Source organism: Carassius gibelio, chromosome A24 (genome assembly GCF_023724105.1).
Source record: "Carassius gibelio isolate Cgi1373 ecotype wild population from Czech Republic chromosome A24, carGib1.2-hapl.c, whole genome shotgun sequence".
In the NCBI taxonomy this organism is placed as follows: Eukaryota; Metazoa; Chordata; class Actinopteri; order Cypriniformes; family Cyprinidae; genus Carassius; species Carassius gibelio.
The window spans coordinates 13897008-13921123 of record NC_068394.1 but is presented as its reverse complement, the minus strand read 5'-3'; the positions used below and the strand labels follow the sequence as shown (position 1 = coordinate 13921123).

At 40.7% G+C, this 24116-nt stretch overlaps 1 protein-coding gene, 1 long non-coding RNA gene and 1 pseudogene across 2 annotated transcripts in view; 1 reads left to right on the top strand and 2 right to left on the bottom strand.

Annotated features, from left to right (window-relative positions):
- Positions 1-219: 219 nt before the first annotated feature.
- On the bottom strand, positions 220-22872 carry LOC127946144 (elongation factor 1-alpha 2-like; annotated as a pseudogene).
- LOC127946145 (uncharacterized) lies at positions 10160-13144 on the bottom strand. Its single transcript, XR_008151019.1, has 5 exons — positions 12634-13144; positions 11504-11619; positions 11276-11360; positions 10644-10771; positions 10160-10523 (listed from the first exon to the last, which is right to left on the bottom strand). It is a non-coding gene; the product is annotated as an uncharacterized LOC127946145 (long non-coding RNA).
- Positions 22873-23646: 774 nt separating the features above from the next.
- Positions 23647-24116, top strand: part of LOC127946214 (CYFIP-related Rac1 interactor B-like) — a 73277-nt gene continuing 72807 nt past the window's right edge. The window contains exon 1 of the mRNA XM_052542627.1: positions 23647-23814. The gene's annotated coding sequence lies outside the window, so the exon portion shown is untranslated. The remainder of the gene's footprint in view (positions 23815-24116) is intronic.

Genomic DNA, 24116 nt, shown 5'->3' with positions numbered 1-24116 from the left:
AACTGTTAATGCTTCTCTAAAGTCATACCAAACCTCAGATTGGACCCCGGAGTCAGTTCAAACAACCCAATACAGCAGCAACGTAATTAAAAAGCGGCTTGAATTGGCAAAAATAAAGTGCGGTTCCATAAAACTTTACAAAAATGTTCAACATAAACTTTTTGGTTCACATACCAGACTGCTGGTAGAAAAGTGTTATAAAAGGGACGAATGAGCAACTCATTTTGATGGAGCAGGTTTTTGTGACAGCTTTTTAGCTTAGTCCACCTTCTCCAGTTCTGATAATTCCAACAGCAACTGTATGTATTAAATCCCTTACAGCAAATCAACCTGACAAGAAAAACACACCCACAGACACATTAAAACTGGCTTCTTTCAGCAGTACTTTGACTTTAAATCCAGTGGCTTACCCAGAGGTAGATAATGAAAGAAGCTCTCCACACATAAGGGTTTGTTTGGGATGAGTTTGATTGTAGCACCATCTTTTGACATCAAGTACTGGGGCCAGTCTTCCAGTTTCTTCCCCATACGCCGAACAAGTCTTTCCCTCAGCTCAGCAAAATGACAGGAAACATGAGTTGCGTGGCAATCTAGTACAGCGGAGTAGCCAACCTTGACTTTGCCTGGGTGGTTCAGCATTATGAACTGTTGAAACACGCAAGAGATTCAGTTACCAGTTTGTCAACCAGAGTTCATCAAAGAGAGCAAAGCTGTAGTACCTGAGCAATAAACCTGCTGACGTCTGATGGTGGGTCCTGCTGTGCATTCATTACCTGCTACATCATCTCTTTGAAGGTTCTTTACAGGTGCATCTCAATAAATGTTATTTATTTCAATAATTCAACTCAAATTGTGAAACTTGTGTATTAAATAAATTAAATGTACAAAAGACTGAAGTAGTTTAAGTCTTTGGTTATTTTAATTGTGATGATTTTGACTCACATTTAACAGAAACTCAGCAATTCACATCTAATTATACTTCATAAGACCAATAATATTAATATATTTATTTATTGTGAATTGTTGATGTAACGATATACATCCTATTCATCGGGAAGAAGGAGGCGGGAACCGGCGCACAATCAAAAACACTTTAATAATCAAAAATAAACACAACAGCGCATCAGCCCCTCACGGCGACTGACGCGCACAAATAAAAGCAAAACATAAAATAAGTCCCAGGCCTGGTCCTCTCTCGTCCTTCACGGTCGTCGCTCCAGTTTTATATCCCTCCATCTCCTACGTGGGACTCGATACTGGCGGTGGGGCGCAGGTGTAGCTCATCTCCAATCACTACACCTGGCCTCACTCCTCGTTCCCACGCCTCTCGGCCCCGCCCCACTCGCCACATACCCCCATCGCCCCTCGCAGGCCGGGGGGTACCCTCGAGACTGCGCTCTATCCCCCCCCCCCCCCCTTCCCTCCGGGGGGGACCGCTCACGGGGACCTGCAGGAACCTGGGGGTAGGACAGACGAGGCGAGAGAAAAGGAGATGGAAGGAGGAGCGACAAGGACGAGAGAGGGGAGAAAAAAAAAAAAAAAAAAATTCCGGTTCCCAGACGCACTGCTGCTCGGCCCTCCACCAGCTGGGTGATCTCCTCCGCGGTGCCTGGCGGTGGCACTGGACGGCCCTCGGCGGACGGCACGACACTCCTCCGCCGCCCGATGGACGGCGACGGCTCCTCCGATTTTGGGCAGCGGCAGGAGTCCCCCGTTCCCTGCCCCTCCGGACTCAATCGCGGAGGCAGCAGGCTCCGGCCCCCTGGCGAACGGCGCCGACTCCTCCGCTCCCTCACGGACGGCAGCCGCCCCTCCATATCGTGGGCGGCTGGCAGCGAGCTCGCCCGTCCCCGGCAACTCACTACAGCCCACCGCCTCGAGCGTCCCTGGCGGCACATACCTCGCCTGCTCGAGGGCACCGCGGATTCACCACAGCGGCGAGGGATCTTCAGCAGCGCGTCCCTCCTTCTCCCGGGTTTCGGCACCACTGTAACGATATACATCCTATTCATCGGGAAGAAGGAGGCGGGAACCGCCGCACAATCAAAAACACTTTAATAATCAAAAATAAACACAACAGCGCGTCAGCCCCTCACGGCGACTGACGCGCACAAATAAAAGCAAAACATAAAATAAGTCCCAGGCCTGGTCCTCTCTCGTCCTTGACGGTCGTCGCTCCAGTTTTATATCCCTCCATCTCCTACGTGGGACTCGATACTACCCACTCGCCACAGTTGACTTTCTGGAAAGTATGTTAATTTATTGCACATGTATTCAATACTTGATAAGGGCTTCTTTTGCTTTAATTACTGCCTCAATTCAGCATGGTGTGGAGGTGATCAGTTTGTGGCCCTGCTGAGGTGGTATTGAAGCTCAGGTTTCTTTGACTGGCCTTCAGCTCATCTGCATTTTTTGGTATCTTTTCTCATTCTCATTTTCCTCTTGACAATACCTCATAGATTGGGGGGGAAGTCGTGGCCTAATGGTTAGAGAGTCGGACTCCCAATCGAAAGGTTGTTTCCTACAGTTCTCTCTCCACCTTCAATACCAGTTCAATTTAGTTAAAGATGTCTTTGACACTGTTGGGCAAAGCATTGTATCTTTGGTCAATACATCTCTCAGCTCAGGGTGTGTACCATCTGTTTTTAAACATGCCATTGTACAACCACTACTGAAAAAGAATAACTTGGATCCTTCCAATTTGTCAAATTTTAGACCTATATCTAAACTCCCCTTTTTATCGAAAGTCTTGGAGAGAGTTGTTTTTAATCAACTTCAGTCATTTATTGATGAATTTAGTATATATGAAAATTTTCAGTCTGGTTTTAAGCCCCGTCACAGTACAGAAACTGCTCTTTTAAGAGTTTCTAATGATCTTCTTTTAACTGTGGACTCTGGTAACTCTGCTGTTTTAGTCCTTTTGGATTTTACTGCGGCCTTTGATACGGTCAATCATTCTATTCTTTTATCTAGACTTGAACACTGTGTCGGTATTAAGGGCATAGCCCTTAAATGGTTTCAGTCATATTTGACAGACAGAAGTTTTTCTGTTCACCTTGGTGAATTTTCATCATCTGCCCACCCTCTTTTTTGTGGCGTCCCTCAAGGGTCAGTATTGGGCCCTATGTTGTTTTCTTTGTATATGCTGCCCTTGGGGTATATTTTTAGAAAGCACAATATCACTTTTCACTGTTATGCAGATGATGTACAGATTTATTTGCCTGTCAATACTAATAACAAAGCTTCGTTTCTTTCATTACTGAATTGCCTGAAAGATTTAAAAATATGGTTGGATCAGAACTTTCTTTGTCTTAATGAAAATAAGACTGAGATTGTTGTGTTTGGTCGTCCTGGGGATTTAAGTGCTTGTGTAGATGCACTTGGTAATTTAGGGTTATTTGTTCGTCCATTTACCAAGAATCTCGGTGTGATTTTTGACAGTGCTTTTAAATTTGAAAAACAGATTAGTTCTGTTGTAAAAGCCAGTTTCTTTCAACTAAGACTGTTAGCTAAAGTCAAGCCCTACCTGCCACGTAAGGAGTTTGAAAGTGTAATTCATGCTTTTATAACATCTAGACTAGACTACTGTAACTCTTTATATGTTGGTCTGGATAAGTCATCTCTTCAACGCTTACAGTTAGTCCAAAATGCAGCAGCTCGGCTTTTGACTGGGACTAAAAAGTATGAGCACATTAGCCCTGTCCTAGCTTCACTACACTGGCTTCCTGTCCGCTTCAGGATTGATTTTAAGATTTTATTGTTTGTTTTTAAGATCTTAAATGGGTTGGCGCCTGCGTATTTATCAGAGCTTTTACATGTCCATGCCCCCGTTAAAGCATTGAGGTCATCCAGTCAGGTGCTCCTCAGTGTTCCAAGAACTAAGTTAAAAAATAAAGGTGACCGGGCTTTTTCAGTGGTGGCACCTAATTTGTGGAATAGTTTACCTGTACACATAAGAACTGCTCAGACTGTTGGAATTTTTAAGTCATTTCTTAAGACACACTTGTATTCCTTGGCTTTTATATCAAGCTGAGCTGTGACATTGGTATGTTTTTACTGTATTTGTTTTATTTGTATGTGACTCTCTAGTTTTCTTTTCTAGACATTGTTAAGCACTTTGGTCAACCATGGTTGTTTTTAAATGTGCTATATAAATAAACTGAACTGAACTGAACTGAACCATGACTTAGGTGCCCTTGAGCAAGGTATCGAACCCCCAACTGCTCCCCGGGCGCCGCAGCATAAATGGTTGCCCACTGCTCGGGGTGTGTGTTCACAGTGTGTGTGTGTGTTCACTGCTCTGTGTGTGTGTTCACTGCTCTGTGTATCTGCACTTCAGATGGGTTAAATGCAGAGCACAAATTCTGAGTATGGGTCACCATACTTGGCTGAATGTCACGTCACTTTCGTCACTCACTTAGATTCTCTATGGGGTTCAGGTCTGGTGAGTTTGCTGGCCAGTCAAGCACACCAACACCACGGCATTTAACCAACTGTTTGTGCTTTTGGCAGTTTGGGCAGGTGCCAAATCCTGCTGGACAATGAAATCAGCATCTTCAAAAAGCTGGTCAACATAAGGACATGAAAGTGCTCCAACATTTCTTGGTAAACATGTGCAGTGACTTTGGTTTTCAAGCAACACTTTGGACCAACACCAGCAGATGAGATTGCACCCCAAATCAACACAGACTGTGGAAACTTAACACAACTTGAGCTATGAGCTTCTCCATCCTGTAAGCCTTCCTCCAGACTCTAGGTCCTTGGTTTCCAAATGAAATACAAAACTTGCTCTCATCTGAAAAGAGGATTTTGGACCACTGGGCAACAATCCAGACCAGTTCTTCTTCTCCTTAGCCCAGGTAAGAAAAAATTATTTGACACATCTTTGTGTGGTGGCTCTTGATGCCTTGACCCCAGCCTCAGTCCATTCCTTGTGAAGTTCACTCAAATTCTTGAATCAATTTTGCTTGACAATCCTCATAAGGCTGCAGTTCTCATCTGCTGGTTGTGCGGCTTTTTCTTCCACACTTTTTCCTTCCACTCAACTTTCTGTTAACATGCTTGGTGTTTTGAGTTGATTAGCTGATTGGCATGTCACCATATTTGTTGAGACAGTGAATTGGTGGGTTGGTGAGCGAAAATCATCACAATTAAAATAACCAAAGACTTAAACTTCTTCAGTCTGTGTGCACTCAGTTTATTTAAGTCATGAGTTTCACAATTTGAGTTGAATTACTGAAATAAATGATCTTTTCCATGACATTCAAATTTATTGAGATGCACCTGTACAGACACATTTTTAATGTTGTAGCCCACATTGTGGCCAGGGAGGGCAGTCTGAAGCCCCTGGTGATACATCATAATTGACTTGACCTCACCAGCAAAGTTGACTGCTGAGAAGGTGAGAACATTATTTTTTCATCAGACACTATTTAACTGAACAGAGATGACATCACTGAATTCAATGATGAACTGCCTTAACTGTCATTTTGCATTATTGAGACACTGTTTTCCAAATGAATGTTGTTCAGTGCTTTGACGCAATGTATTTTGTTTAAAGCACTATATAAATAAAGGTGATTGATTGAACAATTCCAGGCTCTAAGACACCAGTCTCAATCTTTCCCACACAACCCATTCTCACTCCAAAGGCGTCAAAAATTGAAGCATGGTCAAGCGCCCCTAGCGTCACTTTTATGACGCCAAATGTGCCTCTCGGCGTCGAATATCGAAGCACTACGACCTTCACTGCTTTCAATGGGAAACTTTTGGCGTCAGAATTCGACACGAGGACATGAGATGTTTATCGCTATGAAATCACGTTCAAGAAGTCTCATTCAGCACACATCGCGATACTTGCTATCAGTTCCACAGTTTGGGTGAGTAGTCGTATATACGCTCTTTTAATGCCTTTTATAAAATGTATTCTGTCTTATTTATTAATCAGATTAGTGCCATATGTTTAATCGCTGTATTATATCGGTCATCCGCGGCTGTCTTTGAGTTTCATTGCGTTTAAATAAATGAACACAGCTGCTAATTAGTCTGATTAAACTCTATCTGTCACCTGACGTGCCATAGACCTTCAATCCGTTTTATATTATTATTAATTTCAGGATCAATGATGCAAGTTGTATTTGTAGTAAAATCATGGTAATCACGACACTTACAATAGTAATAAATGAAATGTGAAGTTAAAACACAGTAAACAGGACATTAGTAACTGTAGTTTTACTATGGTATATTAATAATCAATACAACAATACAATAATCACCAAACCAGCTATGTTTGTATCACTGTAATGTTAGTGTTTTTATGTGCTTTTATATGACAGATATCACAGTAATCATATGTTCTGTACCATGCTTTTAATACCTTTTAATGTAAATCCAAAAAAAAAAAAAAAAAATCAAATTAAAAATAAATAATAAAACATGCATTTTTCCATTTTGCAGTTCATTCATATCAGTTTATATTTATATATATATTTATATATGTTTATTATATCTAAATATTTTGCTCACAGATCATTATTAACATTCTTTATATAATTCAATTTTATTTACTCTCCCCATTTTATTATTTTTATTTTTATTTTTATTTTTAGCTGAAAAGACGTAAAGGCAGTCAGCCCAGTGGTGTTTCTGGAGAGGGATTCCTTCAGAAATGGAGAAGACAGAAAGCTGCGGAGGCAGATATTTGCAGCAGTAAGTCTGTGATAGTTTGTCCCTTTTATCAAACATTCCTGCTGTTATAATTTGTACAGCATTTGTTGTTTCTTAAACTGTTGCACTGTCCAAATACCCACACTTGCCATCTTTGCACTTGACCACTTGATTACTTATTTGAAGTCTTTCCTGTATTTCGCCTAGTGTTCAAGTGAGCATGATGACCACAAGTGTGTGTCGAACTTTTCATGACCTGATGACTGTGTTTCCCAATCCTGGTCCTGGAGAACCCCAGCACTGCACGGTTTTGGTGTCTCTCTTATCTGCCTTGGAGTCTTCACTGATGAGCTGATGAGTTGAATCAGGTGTGTTTGATCAGGGAGACATCTCAAATGTGCAGTGTTTGGGTTCTCCAGGACCAGGATTGGGAGCCACTGCCTTATGGGACACTTATGTGTTTACAGAGATTTTTAATATCTAATTATCAATATTTCACTGTTACTGTACATTGGACAGCTTCCCATGACTTCTTGTGAGATCTCGGCAAAAAGTCTGACGATTTATTCCAAAACATGATGCATGATGGGATACAGTAAGCTTTGTATAGCTCTCCGGAGCATTATTGGAGAGGTTTAGTGTGTGTTAAGGACGCTGTGCTTTGGCATTATTAAGACCGGGGACAGTCTCGTTCACACACTGTCATGTACACACACTCTCAAGTGGCCAAGACTGCAAGTGTGGGTATCTGGACAGGGTCAAAGTCTTAAAAATGATCCCTAAACACAGTCGCACATCACAGTCTTAATAATCCAGTTTAACACTTGTATGATATTGTACAAGCCCCAGGACGGTCTCATCTGACACTATCAAAAGAATTCATATGACTATAGCTTGCTATTAATTACTTGTATTCAATAATGCATGCATTTAACATTTAATTATACAGCATCTTTACAGAGGCTGCTTTTATGGTCTAAACAAAACACAGTGTAATGTATAAGTTGAATGTAATTTAATATTTCCTTCCTTTCTGTCTTACAGGATTTTTTGAGGATAACGCTGTAATTCTCCATCATGCACAAGGACTCACCTCGTTAACTCTTTGTCACCCACACACACAGATATGGTCCCTGGATCAGTGATTAGACTTTGGAGTGGTTTAATTTTTGTAGAAGATGTAACTTTGTTTTAATTATAAGCTCATAATGAATACATTACAGAACCAGTGATGAAAACAATAGTTAAAAATAGCGCTCCATATTAAAAATATATTGCACACTTGACATGCATGTCTTCATGGTGTTTTTTTGTGAGTTTGAAACATTTACATTGTGTTGTATAACATTTTGGTCACAACACTTTTTCCAGTGTTCTCTGAAAGACATACTGTATTTACTGTTTTGTTTTTTAATAAAAGCATTTTCATTTGCATACTGAAAATAGTTAATGTTTACAACATAACTGCCTTTTTATTCTTTATGGTGGCAAAAACGAGCTTGGTGACAGAGGATGCAGTGTAGTAATTTGGGCATGTTGTCTTTAAATGAGTTTGACATATAAATAAATAATGGAAGATCCTTACAAAAATATGCATGTTTATTATGCTTTATGTATTTATTTGTTCATTCATTTATAATTTCAGTTTTTATTCCTAGAGTTCAAATGGTAGAGAATGGTAAATCACAGAAACACAAATGTGAACAATTTTAACTTTAAAACACAATGTAATATACAATGTAAATTTTAGAAGCACGTCATTTGATTAGTAAATATATTTGTATTGGGTCAAAAAAAAAAATACAAATCTTAAAAATGTATCTTAGATTTATAATAGAGGAATCTGTCTGTTGGATACAACTGCGACTGCTGGGCATGTGCACATCAATATTGCCCAATGTTTGTCAAGCTGAACAACGGAGGAAGGTGTAGACGTTAATAAAACAGAATCTAATAAGTAGCAAGCTTAATCTATTGTTAACCGAATCTATCCCTTCTGCCGAAAAACGAAAGACATCTGTCATAAATGGATAAGGAAGTGTGATGCTACTGCTCAGCTTTGATGTCATTGGCTATGAATTTTCAGGACAGTCTGTGGTTGGACTATCTTTTAACCCATATTAAACAGCGCATCATGTTAAAAAGTATGTTTTGCTGCTATCATCACATTAGTAATATATTAAGTCAACAATGAAGTGTTGCTATCTTGAGAAAAATGACATCTTTAGCGAGATCCTAATCCTAACCCTAAGCATAACTTAAATGAACCACAAATAGCCCCCTAGTGTTGCCTTTCCATAGATAGAACGACGGAGGCTTGTGGGTAATGTAGTTTAAAACTTTTTATTAACGAAACGAAATAAATTATTTATTTTAAGGAAAACTGGATATCTAAATATGTTTATTGTGCAAACCTCTATGATATATTTGAGAGGCAGGCTGAAATGTGGTATTTTACAGTGAGCAATATTTAAAATGCCTTTATGTCAGCTTTCCATTTATTTCTGAAAACTGAGCTCAACATTATTTTATCAGCATAGCATAAGTAATAATCCTGCCCATTTTCTCTTTGATATGTTAATTGGACTCTGATTTACAGCCATTTGAATTGTACAGTTTTGGGCTCTTCCGGGGGGTGCTACTGGGCCCCTGGCGGTAGAAGGGCAGTAAAACCTACATATATGTATTCTCCTCATCATGGACAACAAACTGAGCTGAGTCACATTTATATCTGACAGTTTTCACAGTCCTCTGTTTTCTGTTCTATTCATCATGACTATTAAACCTTTTGACAGGACATTGTGAGGCTATCTGATGAAACATTGAAAAATTAGAAAGAAATTATTTAATAATGAAAATAATAGATTATTTATTTGATTTTTGAAGTAAATGGCAAGAAATATAATGGATGAACCTGCAACAACTTGCCTTTATCTATTCCCCACTGTAAAGCAGTAATCAAGGACAATGTATACACATTGTGATACTTCACTATTACACAAGGACAAATTCATGCAGTGCTAAGAATATTAATTTATATATATATAACTATTTAGCAAAAATCAGTGTAAAAATGTCCTCTTCACCCCCGTATCTTGCTCCTCAGGTGCTGGACATCAGTAATGTGTGTGCTCTTGGTTTGAATACTGTACAAGATCCACGTTGATCATTCCTGCTACATTCTCAGTTATCCCTCAAGTGTTTGTAACAATAAAGCCCATGGCACCATCTTGTAATGCAGAATAATTAATCTCGTAACTCCCTTTATTTCACTAAAAAATGTGCTAAATGTTACTAAAATATAAAAAAATTACTTTCTGGTGTACTGATGTCTCAGATGTTATTAATCCGATCGAAAATGTTTATGTCTTAAATAAAAAATAATCCCAATAATTAATATGTTGTTTTTCCAAGTCTAAAATAAACACATATGAGCCTACCTAGTAAAATTATGTATTTACCAAGAATCTTCACAACACAATATTCACCATTTTCATTTTATTGAAGCATAGACTATAAAGTTGATAAAGTAGCATCAAGACAAATAAGATTCAATGAAAATAATTATCATCAAAAATACATTAACCTCATATATAAATCAGTTCACACAGATGAGTGATGAAATGTCCTTAAAAGTCACACAGTCCCATCCAGTCAACTGTGATACAGATCATGTGATATATATAAGACATGAGATACTGTTCCAGAAAATAATGATTCCCATCATCACATCTAAACTGGTTTCATCTCCCATGATGATCTTCTTCTCTCGTGTCTGGAAACAGTTTGTGGTTGATAGCACTGATGTGGTGTAGCTTCTCTCAGTCAGAGGATTTCTCAGTCCTAAGATCCCAGACCTGGTCAAAGTGAAACAAGCAATCCAGATGAAGTTGTTTAATGGACAGAGAGCTCAGCTTATGTTCTGCGTGATTTTAGCAGTGTGAGTAACTATGAGCCTTGTAGTACTGTACACTTACCATTCTTCAAGCTGTTTTGAGACCTTTTGAGAAGCTTTTTCTCTGAAGAGAATTTACCACATCCTCTTCTTTCACTCCTTTCAAGAGCATCACTTGGTCAAAACCCCTCATTTGGCTGATGAGATCATCTGTACAAATTAAAATACTGCAATAAATATGTCATTCTGCAAGAATTAAGAAAAAGTTACAGAGGCAAAGGACTTGCTCATGAGACTCCATTAGCATGTGTAGTTCTCAGAGACTCTAGAATGAATCTATTGTTGCAGTAAATGTGTTTTCTTCCTCTAGAATCTTTCTCCAAAGTTCCTGACTTCTCTCACAAATGTGTTTTAGTCTGTGCAGTGTAAGGCCTGGCTTCAAACCAATCAACTATCAATTCACAATTTATAACATAACATTTGCAAAACAATTAAATAATGTAAATCGGTTTATATCAGCTAAACCAATTTCATGATACTTGTCTACTCTTAAAACAGGTGGTGTGTTTTTAAAAACATAAAATGTCCAGTCACACTTTGCTAACATGCTGTAATTGTAATAGTAAAAAAAGAAATCAAGGCTGACATGACCAGTTCTGTGAGAGATCATCATAAAATGTTGTATAACACAGCATTGCTTCAACACACACATACCAGAGGACTTCTGTTTGTTTGAGCACAAGATGGCCGTCTTCATTCCTCATCCTGAGCAAATCATTTCCTTGGTCTTCCTTCTCTTCTGTGAAACAAGATAATCTCTACTTACTCTGTGTGCAATTAATATTGCTCATTAAACATAATTAAGTTAATTTAAAGTAAGATTCAGACCAGAGCATTTGAGGAGTAAATGTTGATTGAAAAAAATATTCTAAACAAATGTACCTGGGAAGAGCTGATCGTGGCAAGATTCGCTGAGACTCAGTAATAGCTCTTTTAGTTTTTAGGAAGGTTTGTGAGGGTTGGCTCTTGAGTGAGCTGTTGAGCTTGATATTTTAGACCTGAAAAAGAAGAACAGCATTAGGATTATCTGCAAAAAATCCTGTAAGACAGAAAGAAGAAAATATTATTAAGTACGTGCAACTTGTACATTACACCTCTGTAAAGATGCTGTATAATTAAATGTTAAATGCATGCATTATTGAATACAAGTAATTAATAGCAAGCTATAGTCATATGAATTCTTTTGATAGTGTCAGATGAGACCGTCCTGGGGCTTGTACAATATCATACAAGTGTTAAACTGGATTATTAAGACTGTGATGTGCGACTGTGTTTAGGGATCATTTTTAAGACTTTGACCCTGTCCAGATACCCACACTTGCAGTCTTGGCCACTTGAGAGTGTGTGTACATGACAGTGTGTGAACGAGACTGTCCCCGGACTTAATAATGCCAAAGCACAGCGTCCTTAACACACACTAAACCTCTCCAATAATGCTCCGGAGAGCTATACAAAGCTTACTGTATCCCATCATGCATCATGTTTTGGAATAAATTGTCAGACTTTTTGCCGAGATCTCACAAGAGGTCATGGGAAGCTGTCCAATGTACAGTAACAGTGAAATATTGATAATTAGATATTAAAAATCTCTGTAAACACTTAAGTGTCCCATAAGGCAGTGGCTCCCAATCCTGGTCCTGGAGAACCCAAACACTGCACATTTGAGATGTCTCCCTGATCAAACACACCTGATTCAACTCATCAGCTCATCAGTGAAGACTCCAAGGCAGATAAGAGAGACACCAAAACCGTGCAGTGCTGGGGTTCTCCAGGACCAGGATTGGGAAACACAGTCATCAGGTCATGAAAAGTTCGACACACACTTGTGGTCATCATGCTCACTTGAACACTAGGCGAAATACAGGAAAGACTTAATAAGTAATCAAGTGGTCAAGTGCAAAGATGGCAAGTGTGGGTATTTGGACAGTGCAACAGTTTAAGAAACAACAAATGCTGTACAAATTATAACAGCAGGAATGTTTGATAAAAGGGACAAACTATCACGGACTTACTGCTGCAAATATCTGCCTCCGCAGCTTTCTGTCTTCTCCATTTCTGAAGGAATCCCTCTCCAGAAACACCACTGGGCTGACTGCCTTTACGTCTTTTCAGCTAAAAATAAAAATAAAAATAATAAAATGGGGAGAGTAAATAAAATTGAATTATATAAAGAATGTTAATAATGATCTGTGAGCAAAATATTTAGATATAATAAATATATATAAATATATATATAAATATAAACTGATATGAATGAACTGCAAAATGGAAAAATGCATGTTTTATTATTTATTTTTAATTTGATTTTTTTTTTTTTTTTTTTGGATTTACATTAAAAGGTATTAAAAGCATGGTACAGAACATATGATTACTGTGATATCTGTCATATAAAAGCACATAAAAACACTAACATTACAGTGATACAAACATAGCTGGTTTGGTGATTATTGTATTGTTGTATTGATTATTAATATACCATAGTAAAACTACAGTTACTAATGTCCTGTTTACTGTGTTTTAACTTCACATTTCATTTATTACTAATGTAAGTGTCGTGATTACCATGATTTTACTACAAATACAACTTGCATCATTGATCCTGAAATTAATAATAATATAAAACGGATTGAAGGTCTATGGCACGTCAGGTGACAGATAGAGTTTAATCAGACTAATTAGCAGCTGTGTTCATTTATTTAAACGCAATGAAACTCAAAGACAGCCCTGGATGACCGATATAATACAGCGATTAAACATATGGCACTAATCTGATTAATAAATAAGACAGAATACATTTTATAAAAGGCATTAAAAGAGCGTATATACGACTACTCACCCAAACTGTGGAACTGATAGCAAGTATCGCGATATGTGCTGAATGAGACTTCTTGAACGTGATTTCATAGCGATAAACATCTCATGTCCTCGTGTCGAATTCTGACGCCAAAAGTTTCCCATTGAAAGCAATGAAGGTCGTAGTGCTTCGATATTCGACGCCGAGAGGCACATTTGGCGTCATAAAAGTGACGCTAGGGGCGCTTGACCATGCTTCAATTTTTGACGCCTTTGGAGTGAGAATGGGTTGTCCCACAGGGACTGTGCCAACACCTGGTGAGGGGAGCCCAGTTAGACAGTCACAGTAGAAGTCCAGAGTGCTCAACAATTAAGGGGTTTTATACTTTGTTAAATCAAGACCTTGCCCACTTGGTAGTTTTACCCACCACCAGGGGCGCTGCTGAGGATTTTGGGCCCCATGAAAAGAATCTTGACAGGGCCCCCAACACAGCTGAGAGTTTTTTCATATTAATTTACATAAAATCATGCTCTTTTATGGTATTTTGACTATCATTCTCATATATTTAAGTCAATCAGACAATTGAACTCCATCCCATGTCCATCCACACCTGTAATTTGTCCTCTGTAATACTGCACTACTTCAGTACTGTATAATGTATATACTGTGCATAGCTGTACATGTGTAATATAGTGTATTCACCACTGATCTATATATATAGATCAGTGGTATTCACATATATTTATATTTGTATGAATATTTGTACTGTACACTGGCAATGACAATAAAGTTAATCTAATCTAACCTGATATTTTTAACATGACAGTTGAAATGTAACGGAAACACTGAAGTGCGTTTGAGAAAATTGAGTTCCCTTATCATGCACTTTTAACATTCCAACAGCCACCAGCATTCATTTTAACCGCAACATTTAAACTTATGGTAATTATCTTTAACACTAGAATGAACATGGCATCATTTTGACCGTTTTGAAATTTGCATAGTCAGTAACTTTGTCTAAATAAATCACAAAGCCTTGCTGCTCCCTGACTTTTCCTAAAACTACACGAATTTTCATTAAAACTAGTTTAAATACTTATTGTGTGAATAAAAACAGAAATATAATAATTTCTATCTATAACGTCCACAGGCAGTGATTTTGCGCTGTTTAAATTGAGTTTTGCCGATGGTCTGGATCAGATAATGTGAAAGTATTATGTGAAGATGGTTGGCAGAGATGAATCATGCTGTATTTGACAATATAGGGGACAGTGTAGTAATACAACTCCACATCATCTTCAAGAGAGGCACTGAAACCTCACAAACAGCTGATAGTTCGAGTTCATGAAGTTACTGCTTGCAAGACAGGTGCAACAGCGTGGACCGCAGCAGGGTGCTGAAAGTGGGCGCCGCCATGTACAAAGATGCCGACACCGGCTGCATGTGAGGCAAAGCTGTGCACCCTCTGCACCCTGCTCTATCGAAACGTGCCAACTTATCGAAAAATGCTACCGTAGAGACCTAGGGCCTCATGTACAAAGCGTGCGTACGCACAGAAAAGTGCCGTAGGTTACGATCATTGTCACGGGCGGTCCACTAACAATTTAGGCCTACTTACAAACCCACTTTTTTTCTTGTGAAATGTTGGGTAACATACTGTCGACCCTTTGCCTCTTTCACTTCTCTTATTTTTTTCTCTTTCCGTTTTTGACTTCCAGATTTTTCAGGCATTTTCACATCCTCTGTCAAGTTGAATCTGCCGGCGCTATTGTGTTGCCTTGGTTACTGGATACAATTTGGGCGGACTAAACCATTTTATGATAATCGAGAGGGGGAGAGGGGCCCACGGACGTTTGTGTTTCCTAAACAAATACATTTTTTGACACCAGGAAACCGCAAATAGAATAATTTAAAGTTAATAATTTTTACTATCAAATATTTTTTTTTAGCACCACAATTTTATTGGGGGCTTCTCTGGGCCCCCTCTTAGTCATGGGCCCCGAGAATCGTCATCGTTTACCCCCCCTTTACAGCGCCCCAGCCCACCACCAATCTTGTAGACATCTTGAAAGGGAAGGGTCAGTGGTTTGCTTGCATTGCGCACTGGAGGAAGTAGGGAATCAAGCCCTTCCAACAAAGTTTGGCCACTTGAGTGGTCTTCTTTCCTCTTGAGCTGAAACAGGTATGAAAGGTACAGCACCAATCTCAAAGCCAATCTTCTTGATGAACACAGACACATTCTTCACCACCTCATCATAACGTTTCTGGCTGAATGCCAGCTCAGTGACACAGACCATGAGCTGTTTGACCCCAAGGATGCAAGCCAGCAAAGCATGCTTTCGTCTGACCATTGCAAGAAATTCCTGCCTTGAATTCACCCTTTGCAGCAGAGATAATTAACAGAGCAGCATCAGCCTAAGCTGAAAAGGTCACCATCTATATCAACTTGATTGTATATGAAGTACCAGAAGAGAAACCCAGATAAACACTCAAGAGCTCAACTACTCAAGAAGCACATATACCTGTAAGGTTTAGAAGTGGAGGTCATATTTCATGTTGGAAAGTTGTAATGTTTAGAATTTAATATGATTTATATTTGAGTTAATATACTAGAAGTATATTTACAATGTTTAGTCAGTTAATTATTTACACCTTTATGTGTTTACATATTTAATGCAGTAAGGATATTCTGCTGAATCTGCCTATCTGATTCACTCACGTTTATCTCAGTCTAAGTCCTTGCTTCTGATTGGTTAGTGATGTCACGTGAAAGGCCGTGTGGAAGGAAGTGTTGTGGTTGTGACGGTGTTCAGTAAAAGTGCCGCTTGACTGAAGTCTTCTGTCTCCATTCTGCTGTTCATTATTATAAAGAGTGATCTACCACCACATAACGAACCCTCACGTTACATTTGGTGGCAGCGGTGGGATTATTTTGGTGGTTTTATTCCTACGAACTGTGGATGCGGTCATTTTTATTTTTTTTGCGCTATCTGGATTTTACACTCTTTGTGAACAGTGGATTTACTAACAACTACTGTGGAGATATTAAGGGACTATTGCGGTATTTGTTTACTTATTTATTTTTCCACTTTACGTGCTTTTTGTGAGTTTTGGGACTGGATATTTTGTCACCATGTCGGCTGATGAAAGTGAAACTGGGCTGCAGTCTTCCCCCACGCGACGACGGCGCGATGCTAACGTTACATCAACAGGTGCTGTTTCTCTAGCCACATGTGCTGTCTCCAGTGCCCTAAAAATTGATCTTCCACCTGCTTTTAAAGGAGATGGGACTGAATCATTCACAAGTTGGTCTCGACGTTTTGAAGTGGCAGTGCAGGCTATGAGTTCAACTGATACAGATCTGTATACGGTGATGGCTTCTGTCCTCCCTACTCGCCTAGCAGATGCTGCATTTCTGTATTGGGACAGCCTTCCTTCTTCTATCCAGAAGGACTATGATTCAGTAAAGGAGAAACTCAGGGACGTTTTTGGACCAATATACTCCCTGCCATTCTTCCAGACACATGTGAATGCTCGACCTCGTCGACCAGGTGAAAGTTTGGATGTGTACAGTGCTGACATCACTCGTCTTGTATTAGAAGCCTTTCCAAACTATGACCACAATGCACTGGAAGGTGAAAAATTTCGCCGCTTTGTTGCTGGCTTGGACCCAAATCTTCAGTCAAAAGTCCATGAGATGGGTGCAGAGGATCTTGAGGATGCCCTGCGTATCGCCAGCCGGTGTGAGAGGGCGCGTGCAGCACTCCAACTGACAACTGTAGGGTCTCCACACTCTCACGCTTCAGAGCAGGTAGCTATGGTTCGTCCTAAATCTACTGATGATAAGCTTCTGCATGCAGTTGAGCAGCTGACTCTTACTGTCAACAGTTTACAAAGTGAAGTACACCTATTAAGAGAGAAACACAGCCACCTAGCTCAGCGTCTGGACTCCCAAACTGAAAGGTTTTCCTCTGATGATGCTCGATACAGTGCACGCAGTGTCTCTCCACAACCCTATTATAACAGACAACACCGCAGAGACAATTACTCACCTGAGCAGTATCATGGTCGTGATCCAGGGTCCTGCTATGACCGTTGTCCTCCTTCCCCTGTTACTCAGAGAGACCGTCAATGGCATGACAATGACAGACGTGACCGTCATCGCTCTCCCTCACGCCAGTCCTATCAGTACTCCAGGTATGGTCGCCATGACAAGGATGATACGAACAGATACAGACGCAGCCCTAGTCCTGCTCCACAGGGAAACAGGGATGCCAGTCCACATGCTAGAGGTAGTGTTCGCTTCAAGTCTCCTGAACGATATTCGCACTCTGATTCCAAACGTCAGGGAAACTTCCATTAGCTGCTGTTGAGGGGCAAACATCAGCTACTGTCTCACTGCCCCAAAAGGATTTTCCCAAGTTAATGCCTGACAAAAATGACTCACACTCTGATGATTCTGTCTCTTCTACAATCTTGGCTATTGTTGAGGGCATTGAAGTGTGCACTTTAATTGACTCTGGTTCTACTGTTTCCATTGTGAGCGAAGATTTTCGTAACTCTCACCCAGCATTGAAAAAACGCCCCATGACACCCTCGTCTCTGCCAGCTCGCTCAGTCGATGGACAGTGCCTGGACATTTTAGGCAAGTTAACGATTGGTATCAGACTTGGACATCAGGTATGGCAACAGGACTTTGAAATTCTCAGAGGTGCTTGCCAGCCAGTCATTCTTGGGTTTGATTTTCTACGGAAACACCATGCCCTCCTTGACATAAACAACAAAATGCTGCAACTTTGGGACATGAAAATTCCTCTCCTGCCCAAAGGACATGAAGTGGCCGCCTGCTGTAATGTATCTGTGCTAGCGCCCACTAAGATTCCAGCTATGAGTGAAACTCTCATCACAGCCTGTGTGTCAGCAGCTACACCTGCTTCTCCCATGCCAACTGACTATTATGGTGTTCTCATGCCCAACCCATTGTGTGACATCATTGTGGCACATTCTCTCAGTGAGGTTCAGAATGGTACTACAGTGGTTCGAATCTTAAATCCCTCCCGAGATGACGTTGAGCTGCATTCAGGTCAACACCTGGGTGAGTTTCATTCAGTTTCATCTGTTGACATCGTATCAGGGGAAGGGACAGGGTGTGCAACCTCCCCTGTGCATGATATAGCTCCACCTGTCCAGATAAATGACAGCGACCTGTCCCCTTCCCAAGTTCAGTCTCTGAAATCACTGCTTCAGAAATACTCAGCAGTATTCAGTAAACACTCAGAGGACAGAGGTCGCACGAGCATCATCAAGCATCAAATCCGCACTGGTGAGGCCACACCAATTAAACAGAGAGCCTACAGAGTGACACCAGAACAGAGAGCTGAAATACAGACTCAAGTTGACAACCTGTTAAAGGCAGATGTCATTGAAGAAAGCTACAGTCCCTGGGCTGCGCCAGTTGTTTTGGTGCGCAAGAAAAATGGCACATGGCGTTTCTGCCTGGACTATAGAAAACTTAATACAGTGACAATCAAAGATTCCCACCCTCTTCCGAGAGTCGATGACGCACTGGATGCTTTGTCGGGCTCTGCCTGGTTCTCCACAATGGACCTACAACATGGCTATTGGCAAGTCGAGCTGCAGGAGGAAGACCGTGAAAAAACAGCATTCACAACAGGTAGTGGCCTTTATCACTTTAAAGTTATGCCAATGGGTCTCACCAACGCTCCAGCCACATGCCAGCGTTTGATGGAAATGGTACTTCGTGGCCTCCCATGGAGAACATGTCTAGTGTATTTGGATGATGTCCTCATCTACAGCCGCTCTTTCAGTGAACATCTCCAGCACCTGGAAGAAATTCTCTCCAGATTCCAGTCAAGTGGCCTGAAGCTGAATCCCTCAAAATGCTGTTTTGCCAGGGATCAAGTACAGTTTCTGGGTCATGTTGTATCCAAAGACGGCATTCAGCCAGACCCGCGGAATGTGAAAAGTGTCCAAGACTGGCCTACTCCACGGTCAGCTACAGAAGTAAGAGCATTTCTGGGACTTTGTTCATATTACCGCAAATTCATCCGAAGCTTTGCACATCACAGTGTTCCTCTACATGCTCTCACAGAGAAGAATGCACCTTTCCAATGGACTTCTCAATGTCAGGATGCATTCACTTATCTGAAACATGCACTCACAAACCCTCCAGTGGTTTCTTTCCCTGATTTTACTGTGCCATTCTCCCTCTACACAGATGCTTCAGGCTCTGCAATTGGTGCTGTGCTTGCTCAGAGGCAAGGGGATCAAGAAAAAGTGGTTGCTTATGCTAGTCATGTTCTCACAAAAGCAGAAAGAAAATGGTCAACATATGACAGAGAACTCTGGGCCATTGTCTGGGCCGTGCGACATTTTCGCCACTACCTTTACAAACAGCCCTTTGTTATTGTAACTGATCACAAACCTCTCCTGGGTCTCAGGAAAATACCCATTGACAATGACAGAACTGGTCGCCGTGCACGCTGGGCCCTTGAACTTGATCCTTTTGAATGGACTGTAATTTACAAGGATGGCCACAGTCACCTCAATGCAGATGCAATGTCACGTCGCCCTGCTGACATCAGACCAACTGAGCAGAGCACCTCCTCCAGTGCTTTTGGTAATCCGCACTCTGACAAGAGACATTCTAATCTGAGTCCTGTGAGTCTGTCTAGTCCGGTCAGTTTTGTACATCACAGCCTCTGCAGTACTGATACAAAGCCAGTTTGCTGTAACCTGACTGGACCACAATCTCCTCCGACCTCCTCACAGTGTGTTCAACAGTCTGTCTCCTCCACATTTGTGCTGCAGTTCCCTGAAGAGGATTTTAAAAAGGAACAACAGCGAGACCCCGTACTGTTAGAGGTTATTAGCTGGACAGTTAAGGGACAGAAACCCCCATACTGGCGCATGAAAAAACGCACACTTGTTGAGAAAGCATTTTGGCAAGAATTCCACAGACTTACTTTTCATAATGGTGTGCTCTGCCGTAAAGTTTTCAACCCATCCACAACATCAGTGCTCCATCAACTGATTGTCCCTCATGCTTTGAAAGACACTGTTCTTCAGATGCTGCATGGAAATCCTGTAACTGGTCATTCATCTGCTGATAAGGTCCTGAAACGTGCTCAACAGCTGTGCTACTGGCCCTTTATGTCACGTGACATCAAGATGTGGTGCAAGCAATGTACTCCATGTGACGCCAGACGGAGTCCCACACCTTATCAGAGAGCTCCAATGAAAACAATTGTTGCTACTGAGCCATTCCAAAAGGTCGCAGCTGACATACTTGAGCTCCCCATCACGAGTCGTGGCAACAGGTATGTGCTTGTTGTCCAAGATTATTTCTCCAAGTATGTCAACCTCTATGCCATTCCAGACCAGCGCGCCATAACAGTAGCGAAATGTCTGTTTGAAAACTTCATCTGTGAGCATGGTATTCCGGAAATGCTTCACACTGATCAGGGACGTCAGTTTGAATCTGACCTGATGAAACATCTGTGTGACCTGCTGTGCGTGCAGAAAACACGAACCAGCCCATATCATCCTCAGTGTGACGGCATGATTGAGAGGTTCAACAGGACACTTATTGATCAGTTAGCCAAGACACTTCTTCAGCAGTCTGGGGAATGGGATGACTGCCTCAACCAAGTTGCTTTGGCTTACAATACCAACCCACACTCTACAACAGGATTCACACCATTCTTCCTCACACATGGTCATGAAGCCAGGATGCCTGTCAACATGCTGTTACCTAACAACACACCATCTTTGTCTATTACGGGTTCTCCTGCTGACTATGTTGCACAATTGACACAGAAACTTCAGTCCGCTTTCAGTTCTGCTGCATGGAACAGAGATTATGCCCACAATCAGCAGAAACGACAGTATGACAAGAGTGTTAAGCACACTCCCTATGTTCCGGGAGACCTTGTCTGGTTAAATGACCCCACTACAGCAAAACAAAAACTTGCTCCTCACTGGAAAGGCCCCTTTGAAATATTAGAGTGCCTAGGATCTGATGTGGATTCTCCTGGAGTGACATACAGGATTCACTATCTCCTGGATCAGTCTGATAAGTCCCAGATTGTCCACTACAACCGTCTCAGACCCTACTATGCTCCTGTGCCAGATTGTGGACATGAGACACCTACACGTGACTTTTTGCAGTCTCAACTCCCTCATTTGACTGCATTATCAGGTGCTTTGCCCTTTAAGCCTTTAAAGTTTGCAGCCACGAGGAGTTACACCTTATCTGGCCAGGGCAATACTCCCTCATTAGTCCCTCCCACTGGCCATCCACAACCCCGACCACAGCCCCAGTCCCGCTCTCCTCTGACTCAGTCTTGCTCAGCTCCCTCCTTTGGCCCAGTAAGCCAGTTTGACACTGTCCCCTCCACTCCTCAGGCGTCTGGTTCTTTGCTACGCCCTGGGAAACGTTCAGTTAGACCTCCAAGATTCCTTAAGGACTATGTTCTGAACTGATACAGTTGGTTTATTGCTGTGGTGAATGTTACTTGTTTATTTGATGGGAAACGGGGACGTTTCTTTTGTGGGTGGGGGAGGAAATGTAAGGTTTAGAAGTGGAGGTCATATTTCATGTTGGAAAGTTGTAATGTTTAGAATTTAATATGATTTATATTTGAGTTAATATACTAGAAGTATATTTACAATGTTTAGTCAGTTAATTATTTACACCTTTATGTGTTTACATATTTAATGCAGTAAGGATATTCTGCTGAATCTGCCTATCTGATTCACTCACGTTTATCTCAGTCTAAGTCCTTGCTTCTGATTGGTTAGTGATGTCACGTGAAAGGCCGTGTGGAAGGAAGTGTTGTGGTTGTGACGGTGTTCAGTAAAAGTGCCGCTTGACTGAAGTCTTCTGTCTCCATTCTGCTGTTCATTATTATAAAGAGTGATCTACCACCACATAACGAACCCTCACGTTACATACCTATGAAATTGATCATGGTCTTAATGAAGTCACGATGACCAGGTGCATCACTTATAGTAAAGGTGTATTTCTGAGTATTGAATTTCCGCAGGGAAATATCAATTGTAATACCACGTTCCCTCACTGCTTTCAGTTTGTCCTGAACCCAGGCATACTTGAAGGAACTCTTTCCCTTCTTCAAAAGAATAATAATAAATGTAATTAATCAATTATAAAAGAGAGCCCAAATTAATATGAACATTTTGCAGCCATCTCTCAATTGTTCTATGGTCAATTCCATTAGACCAGGTGACCAGTGGTTGTTGATTTGCCACTCTCTACATGCCCAGTTGATATGGATCCTGTCTTTGGCCATATTTGCAGATAGTTCAGTTAGTAACCTATTTTACACACCAAATACAACACACACCTTATTCCTATGGTGATTTTCAAAAACAGTGAACCTAATTAACAAAGGAAGCACTTAAGTATCGGTGCTGGTGATCGAGTCCTGGTGTGTTCAATAAAGGCTTAAACTGCATTACTGAAATAATGACCATGCCCATTATTATTTGTTATATAATATGTACTCCTGTGGGTAAACGAACAACTGCACATTTCTGCATAACACAGATACCACAGATATCAAAATAAATTTGAATTTATCCTTCTAAGCATGCAGAAATTTTTGGTTTTATTTTTATTTTATTTATTTTTTGACGGAAGTGACCACTCAAATTCGAATCTAAAATGAGGGCACCAACCATAAGCCAATAGAAAATAACATCCATGTTTTGTATTAGTATCAACCTATAGTCAGCTGAATAGACCTTTTGATCTGAAGTTAAGGCATATATACAGGAACTAGACAAATATAGGATAATATATAAATTTTGGATAACATATACAAATTTCAAGTGTCATTTCACGTGGCAAATACAGATAAAAAAAAAAAAACATTTTGTTTAAAAACAAAGAAGAAAAAAAGATTTTATTGGACAGTGTGTCATCATTAGTTACTTTCATTAGCTTCATTTGCACAGGTTTACATAACATGGATGAAGTTTATCAGTCAGGTGTGTCTCGTGCGCAACAGCACAAGCTGACCGGCAGGGGGCGCGCTGAATTCTTCATTACTTTCAGTTATATTATAACAAATCGTCACATTTCTAATACACACGCGACTAAATATTTAAAGTATTTACATGCTTTTCTTATTATATGATAATGCTTGGAGCTTGATTTACGGCGTTTGGTTAAAATAAATGCGAGAAGCATATGACGTTTTATTAACCCGGAAATAACAGTCGGTAAGACAGCTGAGAGAGCGAGAGAGGCTCAGATCCACGGAGGTAACGTAGAGAGAGATCTAAACCCTTCTCCCTGGAGCTTATAGCGTGCTACCTGGACCCGATACGTGTTTTTATCGCTTCACAATCAAAGGTGCGTCTTCATTCCTCTCTTATTTCTTTATGCTGCATGTACTGGTCTTTAATGCGCATATTCATAACTCTGAATGCATTAGTGCTGTAGTACAGCATGCGAGTGAGCGGTGTGCTTTCAACACGATGGCACCACTAGCCATCCGTTGTTTACAAGGGTATAGACATGAACAGATGAAAAATGAGTGTTTGACAGTGTTTAATTGCATTTATGGGTGTAAAAAAAGCAGCTATGTGCCACACGTTGTAATGCAGTGTAACTTCTGCCATGCTTTGTGCAACACAGTTAAGACCTGCTATGAT